Source organism: Trichosurus vulpecula, chromosome 4 (assembly GCF_011100635.1).
Source record: "Trichosurus vulpecula isolate mTriVul1 chromosome 4, mTriVul1.pri, whole genome shotgun sequence".
Classification (NCBI taxonomy): Eukaryota; Metazoa; Chordata; class Mammalia; order Diprotodontia; family Phalangeridae; genus Trichosurus; species Trichosurus vulpecula.
In genome coordinates, this window is record NC_050576.1 from 130,970,952 (window position 1) to 130,986,229 (window position 15,278).

General features: G+C 41.1%; 1 protein-coding gene across 3 annotated transcripts in view; it reads left to right on the plus strand.

Annotated features, from left to right (window-relative positions):
• Positions 1-15,278, plus strand: part of LOC118848514 (epoxide hydrolase 1-like) — a 39,100-nt gene that overhangs the window by 425 nt on the left and 23,397 nt on the right. Inside the window, exon 1 of one of the 3 annotated variants that reach the window (XM_036757425.1) lies at positions 8,303-8,406. The exons of 1 other annotated variant lie outside the window; for it this stretch is intronic. The gene's annotated coding sequence lies outside the window, so the exon portion shown is untranslated. Of the gene's footprint in view, positions 1-8,302; positions 8,407-15,278 lie in introns of those variants that run through there. One more of the 3 variants, XM_036757427.1, reaches the window with a different exon arrangement.

The window sequence follows — 15,278 nt, forward strand, 5'->3', positions numbered from 1 at the left end:
ACGAGTCTGTCTCCTTCCGGGCCTCGGGCAGCGGGGCCTCTTAGTGCCAGGCTTTGGGGTGCGAACGTGGTCCTGCATCCTGGCTCAAAAGACAAGCTCGGAGGTTCTCTGCCTTACGGGCTGGAGGGGTGGGGATTGGGGCGCGGGGAGAGACGCAGCAAGTGGGGTTTGGACGGCCAGCAGAGCTGCCTAGGGGCACCTTCAGTAATACTCCATTTTGAGGGGCCCTGTTTCACCCTGATAGAATGCAATTGTTCCTAAATAATTATCAAAAAATCTTTTCTCAAGATTGCTATTCATATCCTAACACAGAGATGATGCACTCAGTATGCGGAATGAAACACAATTTTGGACTTGGCCAAGGTGGAAATTTGTTTTACTTGGCTGCATATTTATTACAAGGATTTTGTTTTCCCATTTGCCGGGATGGGAAGGAAAGAAGATAAATGCTTGTTAATTGGAAAGAACTTTATATTGTGTGTGTATAATACATGTATAACTTATTTTAAAAGAACCCATATAGTTTGGTTCTCCCCAATGGGCAATATTCTAGCCCTTATTTCCCTGTTCCTTTTCCTCATTCTAGACTTCCCCAAGTCTCCCACAGCTGTGGCCCTTCATTTCTCCACCCCTTAACCAAATTCATTTGATTAGTCTCCAGGGCTATTTACGTTACAGTTTGTTAGAGGAAAATCAACCCCTGATTTTGTGGAGGAGGAAACAGACCCAGAGAAGGTAGTGACTTGCCCTAAGTCACACAGTGAGCTAGAAAAATATTTTCCTTAAGAGAAGCCCAGGAAATTTGCTTGAAGAGCAAATAAAAATAGCTGAAGTTAAAATTCTGGGTCCCAAGTGAAAAAGTAATTAGGTGTCCAAACTTGACTCCAGAAACACTGCCCCACTTCATGGTAAACCCTTGCAGGACTACTTTAAATAGCATTTGGCATATGCCTCCATAAATCTCCCTTGAGAAGACATTTGTTTTCCCAGATTTCAAAGATGTTTGGCAACATCCCTAAAACTGGAGGGCACCTTACCTTGTAGTTAGATCCCCAGATAGTCATGTTAGTTTCAGGCTAGAGGCAATTCTCTCTGAGCTCAGCATAATTTATCACATACTTTATCCTGTTTCTGTTAATCAGTAATATGCCTTCAGATAGACAATTTGATTCAGGTTTGATGTTGTGTTCTTAAGTGAAACTTTCATCCCTGGAATGTTTGTATATTTTAAGCTTTGGAAGTAGAATGGCCTTGACCCCACTTAATTGGAAGCCAGAAATGCTGTTTAAACAGTTTTAAGCAGAATTTTGTTTTGTCAAACAAACTTATGCAGCCAATACCAGGGATGGGGAACTTGCAGCCTCGAGGCTGCATGTGGCCCTCCAGGTCCTCAAGTGCAGCCCTTTGACTGAATCCAAACGTTGCAGAACAAATCCCCCTAATAGAAGGATTTGTTGGGTAAAACTTGGGCGCAATCAAAAGGCCAAGCCCAAAGGCCACAAGGCATAAGGCCTTGAGGTCACAGGTTCCCCACCCTTGCAAAATAGACCATAACTGATGCTAATATTTGTCCCCTACTTTTCTCTGGAGAACTTCAGGTAGCTTTTCAGCTTCTCTCCACCTCACTTCCCTCCCCCCGCCCCCATCAGTGATTTAATGCAGAAGAAGTCAGCCATTGGACTTACATCTGCCCCCCTGGCATGAGCATTCTGGCATACAAATTGGAGAGATGAACCAGCCCAAGAACAGGTTGGAAGAACCATGGGTCTTAGGGGACAGTGATAGTACCTTCTGAAAGGAAATCCCCACCAAACTCATCAGTGGGATGGAGTAGAAGGACCCCTGGACCAGGAGTCATAGGATCACAGAACTCAGAGCTTGGGAAGACTTAGAAACCATCTTGCCTTTTTATGAGATTGCTATTTAACAAAATGGACCTAACATCCCCACTCTACAGATGAGGAAACCGAACAGTGAGAGATTAGTTTGTTTAAGACTACTACAAAACTGTTAAGAATTGGAACCAGAATTAAAACCCACATCTCCAGGGTCCTAGAATTTGAAGTAGATATGTAATAGGAAGTGAATCCAAGAAAGGAATGGATGTGGTCTAAAATTTTATGATAAAACTCTGTAACTTCAGGACAATTAGGTAGTATAGGAAATAGAGCATTGGCCAGGGAGTCAGGAGGACCTGAGTTCAAATCCAATCTCACACACTTATTCATTATGTGATCCTGGGCAAGTCATTTAATACTGCCTCCAAAAGCAAAAGAACAAAAACAAAAGAAAAAACCCTCTATAACCAGTGAAGCTAAATCATCAAGTAAGCTTACAATACGAAGAATAAAGTCTTTTATAAATACCTTGGTATTTAACAAAATGGACCCAAAGTAACAGACAAGTTGACAAAGCAAGCATTTGCCCTTTGCTTTTTTTTCAGGTTCTTTTGAAGTTCTGCTACATTTGGTGTCTTTAGTATCCATCAGCAGTCAGCTAACATTTATTAGGCACCTGCAACACACCAGGCGTTGTCCTGAGCATCAGGGATACAATGAAAGGCAGAAAACAAAAAAATGGAACCCAACCCCAAAGTAACTCCCCCCATCAAAACAAAAAATCTAGCCCTTGCTCTCATGGAGCTCACTGTCTAATAGGGGAGACAGCAGGCAATGAACTATGATTGAATAAGATGGGAAGAGGATAAATTGGGGGTGACCTCAGAGTGAAGGCCCTCGGATTAAGGAGGACTGCGAAAGGCTTCTTGTAGGGAAGGTGCAGCTTGAGCTGACACTTCACAGCTGAGCTGAGGGTTATCTAGAACGGGGGTGGGAGGGGATGAGACTTGAGGTGGAGAGACCAGCAGGCTATTGCAGTATCCAGGCTTGAGGCGATCTGAGTCTGCACAGGGGTGATGGCGGTGTCTGAGGTGAGAAAATGGCAGGACTTGACCCCTGGTTGGATATGGGGAAAAGAGAGTAGCTAGAAGAAGGTGTCAAATGATGAACACCAGGAAAAGGCTGCTGGAGAGATGATTGTGACCTTGGAGAGAGCAGGTGGTGGGAATGGAAGCCATACTGTCAGGGACTGAGAAGTGAGTGGGAAATGAGGGAGTGGAGACAATGAGTATAGACAGCTTTTTATTTTTTAGGAGTTTGAGAATAAGAGTAGAAATGCAGGACATTAGCTTGAGGGGATGAGAGAGTCTGGGGAAGGTTTCCTAAGGGATGGGGCAGATCTGGGGATGTTCTTAAGGTAACAGGAAAGAAGCCAGATTGGAAAGGTTGAAAATCAGGTGAGGAGAGGGGCTGATTGACAGAGTAAATTCCTGGAGGAGACAGAAGGTTTCACGGACGCATTTGGAATTCATAATCCTTAGTCTGGCATTCAAGGCTTTCCACAGGCTGGTACATCTCTACCTTCCCACCTTATCTTATATAACTGCATTTGTAATAATAGCTAGTGTTTTTGTAGTGCTTTACAATGTGCTTTACAAATATTGTCTCATTTGATCTTCATAACAACTCCAGGAGGTAGGTGATATTTTTATCCCTAATGGAGAAACTGAGACAGACAGGTTAAGTGACTTGCTCAGGGTCACAGAAGTGTCTGGGGCTGGATTTGAACTCACTTGTTCCTGACTCCAAGCCCAGTGCTCTATCTACTATGCCTCCTGTCTCTATGTGTTCTGTATTCCAGACCAACCAGAGTACTACTTGTCACTGTTCCCTTGAGCACATTCAGCACAGTCTTATTCGTGGTGTGTCTTTGTCCCTGCTGTTCCCATTCATGGAATGACTTTCTCAATTTGCCTGTCAGATTCCCTCTCATTCTTTAAAGTCCAACTTAAGTGCTCTTTCTTCTATAAAGCCTTCTTCATATAAGATCTGGAGCAGTGTGTGTGGGTTTTTTTATCCTTCTTGTACACTTACCATGTATTATTTTGATCACAGTTTTTCATTTCATCATGAGATATGACAGGAAAACTCCATTAGACAGAAACCAGATCTCATCTTAACTGAATGTCTCCCAGGCCTAAAACATATGATCTATACGTATTCAATTGCTGAATTGAATTGGGGAAGAAAGCATATTATTCTTAATGCTTAAAGGCCTGATTCTAGCATGAATAGGATGAAACCCTACCCCTTCCCTTTCACCTTCTTTGGTTAGATAAGACATTCCTTATCACTCACTGGTTTTGCATTTCTTTCCTAAGTCAACACAGTGGAATAGTCCATGGCCAAATCCAACAGTTTGCTCTATGAGGTCCAAAGGCTTTGTGCTTAAAGTTCAGGTTAGTTCTACGTTAGACAAAGGGCAGAGATAACATGTTTAGTCATCATCCTGGGGGATGGTGCATAGGAAGATCATCTACCCGTAGGAAGTGATCTACATACATTCACTTGTTGAATTGGACTGGGGAAGAAAATATACTCTTCTTTTTTTAAATGAAAAAACATTTATAGAATTCCTATTCCTCCTAAGTTCCAAGTGCTATGCTCAGTACTGGGGATGGAGAACAACCATCCCCAGTCTATGGTCAAGTTCACATTTTCGGCAGGGGTGGGGGGGTGGGAAAGAGATAACATATTATTAGAGAGCTTAGTTGCTGGGTAAATGGAAAGACTTTTAAAAGTTCTCAGTCCTAAAAGTCATAAGAATGCACCAGAGGGGCAGATTGCATGGCCCAGACAGGCATCTTTAGATAGCAGTCTGGATTAGTTTATAGGTAGTTTGGGGTAAGAGTTGAGCAAGTCAGAGTTCAGTTGGCTCTGAGAGAGATGAGGAATCTGCCTTTCTCTTACTAGTAGTACATGTGAATAATTTCTACAGTTGTTTATAGTATGTTTATAGTATAGAATATAGTATTTTGTTCATATTATTAAAGAAAAATTAAAGTAGAAAAACAAAGATAGCCATGGAAGACAGCTACAACACAAGGTGGGGGGAAGGGTAAAGAGACTGATTTGGAAATTATATTGTAGGATTAAAGAGAGTGATGCTTTGAATTTCACCATTTGCAAAGTATTGATCGAGTCTTCTCACTTCTTTCTAGTTGCTTTTCTGGCTAATCTTTGAGCTTCAGCATTGCCTTCATCTTTCAAACAAGCCGGTATATACTTTCACTTAACATAGTCATATTATCCAGCTCAGTGAATTGGTCTTTGTGGACAACATCTTTATTTTTACTTGTTTTCCAGCCATTTTGTTTCCAGTTGGGAATCCATTCATTCATACTTCTGGTGATAAGTTGATTATCTGTGTACACAGTAAGTCTGTCCTTATTTTGGGCTTTTGCTTGCTCAGTCATTTTGGTAGCTGCTCCTAATGATGCTCTTTGATTTGTCTGTTGTCCACAGTGTGTACAACTTATGTTTATATCATGGTCTGGTCCCCAGTAGACACCAATATCTCCTTGCACTTCTTCTTTTTTCTTATTTTTGCAGGCCAAATCCTAACACACACACACAGTGTTAGGGTCTGATGCCTGGTAAGATTGCCTGTATAGACTTTCAGAGCCTCTAGTCCACCAGCCATACTCATAGCTCCTTGGATTGTCTTTCCAACTCATCTGCAGTCTCTCCAAAGGCTTAGTGAAAAAAGAAAATGAATTCGACCTTCAGGGATTGTGCCAAAATATATTATCCTTAATTCTTAAAGGCCTGATTCTAGCATGAGTAGCATGGAATACTATCCCTTGTCTTTCACCTTCTTCATTTAGATAAGACATTCTTTATCACTCACTGATTTTTTGTTTCTTTCCTAAGTCAACACAGTGGAGTAGTCTCTGGCCAAATCCAGTAGTTTGCTCTATGAGGTCCAAAGGGTTTGTGCTTAAAGTTTAAGTTAGTCCCTCTCAAGATTTGACACAGGGCATAGATAATGTGCTTAGTCATCATTCATCAATAAGAGGGATCCTAGGAATGGTGTATAGGAATATGGATGACAGGTTGAAGCTAGTCATTTTTTTTGAGGGGGGAAGGCAGGGTAGTTGGGGTTAAGTGACTTGCCCAAGGTCACCGAGCTAGTAAGTGTGTCAAGTTTCTGAGGCCAGATTTGAACTCAGGTCTTCCTGACTCCAGGGCTGGTGCTATATTCACTTCACCATCTAGCTGCTCCTGAAGTTAGTCATTCTACCATTATACGCAATACTTTTCCAAGATGTTTGCCCCAATCTAAAGTCCCATCAGCATTGGGTGAGGGAATTTATGGTTGTGAGGCCCCAATCCCTCATGTTTTTGCCATTCTGGTGGACTTAAAATGGTATCTTGAGGTTGCCTTGATTTTACTTTCTTTGATTCATAGGGAGCTTGATTGACTTTTCACATTATCATTAGCAGCTTGTATTTAGAAATTTTACTGACTAAAGGCATGTGATTCTTGAAGAATGATTTTGAAAGAACGAATGGGGCCTGGCCTAAATATAATATTGTAAGAACAAGAGGTCATAGGGAGGCCACTTCTTTAATCATGACCAAGCTGGGAAAGAATGAAAACTAGTCAAGATTGGGATTAGGGAAAATGGGTTGTCGTTTCATATCCTAAAATGTATAAAAGAAGCGTGAAATAGAATTTGAGATCTTTTTCCTTGAGAAAGATCTTTTGCATTTCATGTTGTATACCAATTACAATGCATTATGTAGGCTTTTTGTCGGGGTGCTCAAAGAGTTGGCTTGAAAGCCTGTGTATCAAAAGCTGAGGTATTTCGTAATAGACCTGGAAGGAGCTTTAGAGGTTTTTGAGTTCAGCTCTCTCACCTTACAGATGAGGAAGAAGACCCACAGAGGTTAAGTGACTTGCCCACGATCAGATGTGTCATTAATAGAGGATTGTGAATTTAAACTCTCATCCCCCAACTCCAAATCCAGCTGTATTGCCACTGTACAAACCATCTCCTGTTTCAGAGGCCTGGAAAAGTTCTTTTGGAGAGTAGTTTAGATTTCCGTGTAAAGGGATCAGCCCTCATCTCCAGAAAGACTGTTTATTCTTCCTGAATTCTTGGAGGAAGACTGGGGGAACCCTTCAACTGTAAGGGGTCAGCAATACAACTCTGATTTACTGAAAGGTTGGGCTTCCACTTGAACCCTGAAGGAATCACAACCCCCTGGCAAGATTAGGGGTCCCTTGTTTTATACGGAGGTGATAAACTCCTAACTCAACAAAGAGCTAGTCTCTATCTTGGAGACTCAGCTTTCCAGTAGTGTTTCAGCAGCCTTGTTAAGGAAGCATCTTTAGAATGATCAAGGGCCTCAAACTTTGAAGACCTCCTTCTGGAATCCACCTGCTAAATTTTAAGCAAATTATATGTTAAGCCCCAGTGTAAGGCAAGAACATTCTTCCCAAGTTCACCGTCTAGTCTATCTCTAGAAATGCTTGTTGACTGATTTATTGATTGATTATTAGGTTATTTCCTCTGGCTTCTTTTCCCTAGCAGATTTATTTCAATGCCTCTTAACTTTTCCACATAGGTTCTATTTTCTAATTCTTTCCTCATTTTCTTTGTTTACTTCAAGATTCTCTCTAAAGTCTCCTCGTTGATCATAAGAAAGGGAAAAGGACCCATGTGTACAAAATATTTATAACAGCTCTTTCTGTGGTGGCAAAGAATTGGAAATTCAGGGGAAGCCCATCAGTTGGGGAATGACTAAACGAGTTGTGGCATATGAATGTAATGGAATGCTATTGTTCTATAGGAAATGATTGTTAGTAGGCGGATTTCAGAAAAACCTGGAAGGACTTACATAAACTGATGCTGAATGAAGTGAGCAAAACCTACACATATTATAACAGCAACACTGTGTGATGACCAACTTTGGTAGACTTAGCTCCTCTCAGCATTATAATGATCTAAGACAAATTCTAAAAGACTCATGATGGAAAATTCCATCCACATCCAGACAAAGAGCTATGAAGTCTGAATGCAGATCAAAGCATACTATTTCTCTTTTTTTGTTTGTTTATTTTCTCTATCTTGTGGTTTTTCTTTCACAACATGACTAATGTGGAAATATGTTTAATACGCTTGTACATGTATAGCCTATATCAGATAGAATGCTGTCTTGGGGAGGGGGGGTGAAGAATGAGAGAGGCAAATTTGGAACTCAAAATCTTATAAAAGTGAATGTTGAAAACTAAAAATAAATTTTAAAAAATCTCCTCAAAGTTCACTCTCAGAAGCCCACAATGTGAGAAGTAATGACTAACTTCAACCTGTCATCTATCTTCCTATACACCATACCTGGGATGCCAGTTGCTGATGCATGATGACTAAGCATATTATCTGTGTCCTTTGTGTAATCTTGAGAGGACTAGCTTGAACATTAAACACAAATTCTTTTCACCTCATAAAGCAAACTGTCAGTTCCCCAGAAGAGAAAGGGGATCAGGCTTTCAGCAGGTGCAGTGAGTATTCTAGTTCATCTATTTCTCCTGTAATTTTTAATATTTTCTTTTGTGCTTATTATAGATTTGTTGGATTTCTAATTTTTGCATATATATTTAGTTTATTAATCCTCTCCTTTTATATTGTGTTAATGTATGTTTTTAGGTATATAATTCTCCCCTCCCTGCAGGACTTCTTTATCTGCATCTCAGAAATTTTGTTATTTCATTATTATAATTTTCTTTGGCATACTTTTTGTTTCTTGGTTTTTTCTTTGATCCCTCATTATTGAGGATTTCATTGTTAGTCTTCATTTGGTTCAAATCTTTTGTTGTGCTCTCTGAACTGATTGCTGTTTCTCTTGCATTACTGTCTGTAAATGTCTTTTTTACATTTATTTGTCATACCTCTGCCCTAATGCCTGGTCAATGTTTCTAAAAAATTTAATGTGTTGCTGAGAAATACACACACACACACACACACACACACAAACACACAGACACACACCAACACACAGACACACACAAACACACACTTAGCGATACTGTTTAGAAAATTCCAGAAGTCTCTTAACTCTAGTTTCTCAAGCAGTTTGTTCAATTTCGTATTTTCCTTTTGTATATCTTTCATTAAGATTCGTCCAAAACTCAGAGAGGGTCATTAAAGTCTCCTGCAATTATTGTATTACTGTATATATCTCATGTAATTCAGTTAATTTTTCCTTAACTAGAGGAAATACTAAGTAAGGCATTCACAGCATACAAGTTTGATATTGTTTTGTTGTCTGTGGTTCCTTTCAGCATAATGTAGTTTCCTAATTTATCTCTATGTTGTGAATTTTTATTTTTGCTTTTTCTGATAGAATGATTGTGACTCCTGCTTTTTTGGATTCACCTAGTAAATAGCAAACTTTGTTCCAGCCTCCCATTTAGATTTGTTCCAGTCCCTACATTTAGGTGTGTTTCTAGTAAGCAACAGATTGTGTGTTTTACTTTCCTTTGTAATTGAAGAGCTTTTCCCAGTTACTTGCAAAATGTGTTGCTTGTCATTGGAATTGTTAAATTCAAGCACTACATGTCTTGAAGGTTACAGCACAGGTTTTTTAATCTGGAGGCAACTTGTACATTCTTTTACTTGACAGTGTGTTTTCTCTGTTCAGAAGTTCCGGGCAGTTTTCTATCTTTTTTTTTTTTGCATTATATTGTTCAGGTTTTTGATCTGTCATGTTCCATCTGGAAGAGCTGTAAGTTGTCTTTATCCATCTTCTCTTCAAGATCAATACATTTTGCTTGTACGTATCCCTTCCATATCTTGACTTTCCCCATCACGGTTTTGACATATCTCAGGGTCGCCATAAGAAGTAAAGTGGGTGGGGCAGCTAGGTGGCATAGTGAGTAGAGCACCAGCTCTGGAGTCAGGAGGACCTGAGTTCAAATCCAGCCTCAGACACTTGACATACTTACTAGCTGTGTGACCTTGGGCAAGTCACTTAACCCCAATTGCCCTGTCTTCTCTCCTCCATAAAAAAAAGAAAAAGAAATATATGGGAATTTGGGGGGAGTTTTGTGGAAGCCAAAGACGATACAAGAAGGCCAGCAGATGACACCGAAAAAGCTTAGAAACTCAGAAATGCACGAAATATATTTATGATATTGTATAATATCTTTTAATACCATAATAATTCAGACTTCTTCTCTGATACAAGGGAGGGCCAAAAGTTTTATGTGGATTTTCCAGATATTGCAGGCGCTGAGCTCATAGCCGCACTACAACGCTGAAAGGATAACTATATGAAGATCATGTTTTATTTTAACGTTATTGCTTTTTGCTTCTCTTCATCCAGGTTGTTCTTCATTTCTGTGTATTTGTATTCCCAGTCATTAGTTCTCTCTTTTGTTTTTTTTGGCGAGATTTGCCTTTGTGGATTCAAGTTTTTTTTTTATTTTGCCATTTGATTTTACTGTGTGGTCCATAAATTCTCCTTTCACAGTTCTTATTTCTCCCTCAAACCATTTGGGAACCTTGCACTATGATTTCATGCTCTCTTGGGAATCTGCAGGATCCCCTGCTTCTTCAGGTGTCAATTCATTTTTGTTTGTCTTATTCAGAGGTGTTCAGGCTCATTTATATGATCTAGAGACCATAGTTCCCTCTGTAATTAATATCTTCTCTGTTGGTTTATCTGCTTGTGCTCAATATTTTTAACTGAACTTTCTTCCTCCTAAATTCTTTGGGAATTGCAGTCTTTTCCCCTCAAATTTCCTCATCACATACTTTCTTATTCCTTCTTTGATGGTATTTTCCCTGAAGGCTAGACCTCAAATCTATCCCAGTCTCCTCCCACCCTGGGGAGTTCATTTTTCTCTCACCTCAATCTCTGAGCCAAATGGCAGACAGCACTAGCTTCAGCTGGATGCCATCCCTCTGTCCTTCAGCCCTGGTGGAGCCCCACACATGCTAGTTGCAGTTCCCTTGCTTCCTTAGTGCTCTGGCTGGCTGGGTACTGCTACAGCACAGTGCAAGTTTGTGCAGCCGTCCCAGATAGAGCAAATATTCTTCTTTCTTGCACCTTTCCCTCCACAGCGCAGGGTGGAAGGACTCGGGGTGGGGTGGAGGAAGTAGCATTTAATTCTCTTCTTTATTGCTGTGGAATGGTAGAATGAGGGCAAGTGGGGGAGGCAGTTAGCTAGCATAGACTACAGCAACATGAAGAAAATTGCTGAGTGGGTCCCAGAGCACAAGTTGACAGACTGGGTTGTGCCCTGCTACCAGAGCATATATGTGTGCTTGTGGGAGACAGGGTGCTGAGTAAGTAGATTAGAAATTGGCCTTTTCTGCTATTAGTGCATCTGGTTGTTGCCTTGTTAGGGTTCTTGGTGTCTTAGGCTGTAACTGCATTATCTTCTGTGCATAGTTCTTTATTGTGGAAAGGTTTGAGAGCTCATGAAGGTTGGAGAAAATGTCTTATCTGTCCTCTTGTTGGTCATGTGACTTGGAATATACCCTCCAATGTGTATTCCTGTCCAAGGTATGAAGGACCCAGAACGATTTGAGCCGTAACTAGTAATTTTGGTACCCAGCATATGCAGAATGAAGAGTTCCAGGGCAAGCATCCTCAAATTGACTTTGTAATTTGTGATCAGTTTTGTGAAAATGATTTTTTTAAACTGACTTGTGATTTTATCTGCGTAGAGAGTTCCTGGTGAGGGACTTCCCCTATCAAAGCAGGTGTCCTCTTCTTGGAATCTTATTGTCTTAAAGAAATGCCTAGAGCATTGAAAGATTCAGTGACTTGCCCAGGGTCACATAGGATGACTGAGAGGCATGACCTGAGCTCAGATCTTTCTGGCTCCAGGATTGCCCATTATACAAGAAGGGACCAGGAATTGGATTTCAGGAGTTTAGGGAACTCTCAGGAGGATGAAACTCCTTCTAAGGCAGGTCAGTACCTTCTCTGCCATTTATAGTCTTGGAGACTTGCCTAGAATAACTTAGAGATTAAGTGACTGGCCCAGGGTCTTAGAGTCAGTAGGACTTGAACCATGCCTTTCTGGCTCCAAGGCCAGCTTTCTAATCACTACACCATACTGCCTTTCCAAGAGCCTTGAGTACACAAAGTAATTGTCACTAATTTAGTTCAACTTGGGGAAAGACTCTGGTACTAGCCCTATAGGTGAAAGATCCTGGGAGATCTTAAGGCCACTTCTGGGGAGCTTGCTCTTAGGGAAGCAGTTAGGAATGGAGAACAGGGTAGGGCTATATTCAGAAGGAGCTAATCTGGAGTCCCAGCTTTACAATGCTGACCAATTATTTTTTACCAACTAGATGTAACTCTTGCTTGTTTCGACATTGCTGAAATGTGCTGCTCAGATGTAAATGTCACAGATTTGAAATTTGTGCAGTCTTCTAGAATCATTATTTAATTATTTTGCCTTCTAAATTTCATTGCCTTGAAAAAAGCCCTAGTCACCACACCCTAGTTAGAGCTCCATGAGGGAATCCTTTTTTTTCTTTTAATCATCAACAAAAATTTTATGGAATAGAACAATGTCTTAAATGAAAAAAAAACCCACAATAATGTCTTGGATGAAATCATCTGGATTAATGAAATTTACTCTAAGGGATCATAAGAGCTCATCAAGTCCAACTCCCTCATTTTACTAATAAGGAAACTGAGCCCCAGAGAATTTTTTGCTGTGGTCAAGATTATACAGGTATTAAATACCAGGGGTGGGATTCAAACCCATTCCCTCCATCTGCCAATTCAGGATTCCTTTCTGTAGGCATCTAAAAACAAGAATTTCTACCAATTAGGAAAGTTATGAGATACATAACGTTTATATTTGGGGGTGGGGTGGGGCGTGAATCCTAATGGAAAGAACAAATGAGCTTCTTTAGAACACTTGGCTTTTGGAGGGCGTTGGAAAACTGTATTAACAAGTGAATTACAGACATTTGTGTTTCAGTCCATGGAGTTGTGTTAGTTTGAACCTTATCAGCGTAATAGTGAACATTCCCATATGGGAGTTTACTATAGTTTCATAAGTGCCTTCAGGTCCATTCCCAAGAAGTAAATGAGAAGCCTTGGTTTTATTTGCTCTAAAGTGACCAGAAAAATATTGTCCAAAATAAAAATGAAAATCACCCCTTTTCTCTTCATCCAGAGGAGCAACTAGGTGATTCAGTGGATAGAGAGGGCCAGGCCTGGAGTCAGGAAGACCTGAGTTCGAATCTGGCTTCAGAAATTTCCTAGCTGTGTGACCCTGGGCAAGTCACCTAACCCTATTTGCCTCAGTTTCCTCATCTATAAATATAAAATAATATGGAGAAGGAAACGGCAAACCACTCCAGTATCTTTGCCAAGAAAACCCCAAATGGGGTCACAAAGAGTCAGACATGACTGAAACAACTGAACAGCAGACCTCATCTGGGACACTGAGTGACTTGATGTGCGGATATGCTTAGTACAAAAGGGAGTTGGATGTGTTTTGCAGTAGCTGCTGTTGGTCTGTTGTCTCCCAGTCTAAGAAAGTGCAAGGCAAAGGAGGCCAGTCAGTTCCCAGGCCCTGTGGCACAAGAAAAATTGTTGGTAATCCTTTTTCCTTCTTTAACAAACAAAACTTGGAGGGACCCTCCCCAATGGTCACTGTCAAAGCCTCAGAAAGATGAAGAAGGAAAGTCCCTTCAGCCAGGACCAACCCCAAAAGGCCGCATCTGGAGCTCAGCCAAGGGGGCGGGACCTCCCAAGAAAGGGGAGCAGAACCAGGGGTATAGAATTCCCTTGCTTTGTCTCTTTGGGGGAAATCTAAAGCACCTGCCCTGATTGAAAAGGATTAAAATCCTTTCTTATTAGAGAAGCTGCCACATCTACTTTGGGTATTTACTTTCAAAAGGACAACTCTCATTTCTTTTGCTTTAGCTGGTTTTCGTTATTCTCACAGTTCCTTGGAGCTGTTTGGGCATGCTGAAAAAGAGACAGTAATAGCTGTAGTAGAGGGCTGACTACTATGTTCTGAGAGAGGGGAAGGAGGTAAGTGAAAATGGCCTGTGAAGATGCAGCTTTTGAACCTCTCTGGGGCATTGCTCTGAGCTGATGCTCCTTCCAGCACCCCAAGGCCACCCCCTTGCATGTGATGTAATGCTGGGAGGGAGAAAAGAAGGAAGTAGGATAGTTTGTGGATGATGTCAGTTGGAAAAATGAACTAGGACAGTGATCCTGATAAGCCATAGTATCATAGAGTGTTAGACTTGGAGTCAGGAAGAATGAGCTTCACATCCTATCCCCCACCTCCCAACCCACTTACAAGCCGAGTCACCCTAAGCAAGTCACTTAACGTCTTTGAGATTCAGTTTATTCACCTGTAAAATGGTACAGTAATACCCCCTTACCTTAGAGGGTAGGTATAAGGACCCAAAGAAACAATCTATGTAAAGTGAGATAATATATGTACAGGGATTTACAAACCCTTAGGACGGCTAGGTGGTGCAGTGGGTAGAGTGCTGGGCCTGGAGTCAGGAAGACTCATTTTTGTGAGTTCAAATATGTCCTCAGACACTTACTAGCTGTGTGATTCTGGGAAAGTCACTTAACCCTGCTTGCCTCAGTTTCCTCAACTGTAAAATAAAATGGAGAAGGAAATAGCAAAGCACTCCAGGAATCTTTGCTGAGAAAACTCCCAATGGGTCACAAAGCGTTGGATCCACCTGAACAACAAAGTGATATATAAATGCTGTGATTATTATCATTTGGTGTCAGCTGTTGTTACTTACTCTTACTGCCTTTGTGGTCTTGGACAAGTCATTCAACTTCTGGGCTGTGTTTTTGTCAAATGACAAATGACGGGGTTGGACTGGATGACCTCTAAGGTTCCCTTGTGCTCTGATTCTTTGATTTTATGAAATTACATATTACAAGTATTATCCTTCTCGTTGTAGTGATGAGAAAACTTAAAGATGTTATGTGACTTCCCCCTAGTCTCTCAGTAACTGTCTGAGGTAGGACGCAGATGGGTCTTCTAAGTCCTAATTTAATGCACTCACCCTTCAGTGGTCAGCGACATGCTGAAGGGCCCCTGACAGACAGCAGAGCTGGGGCTTGGATCTAAGTCTTCTGACTCCAAATTCAGTCTTTTCCCCACTCTGCCACAGTACCTCTGCTCTCACTACCAAAATGGCGGGAGGATGTTAGACTGGAGAAAAGCAGGATGTTATAGTCTTTTGTCCTCCCACCCAGGCACAGGCTCTGTGACAAATGGTAGGCTACCCTGCTGTCCATTAGGCACCCTCTTTGAGGAACCGAGAGGGCCAATACCAACTGTCTGTGGTTTCTCCCTGTTTTTGATCTTCCTGAAATCACAGAATTTCAGAGTTGGGAAGGAACCTCAAAGGCCAC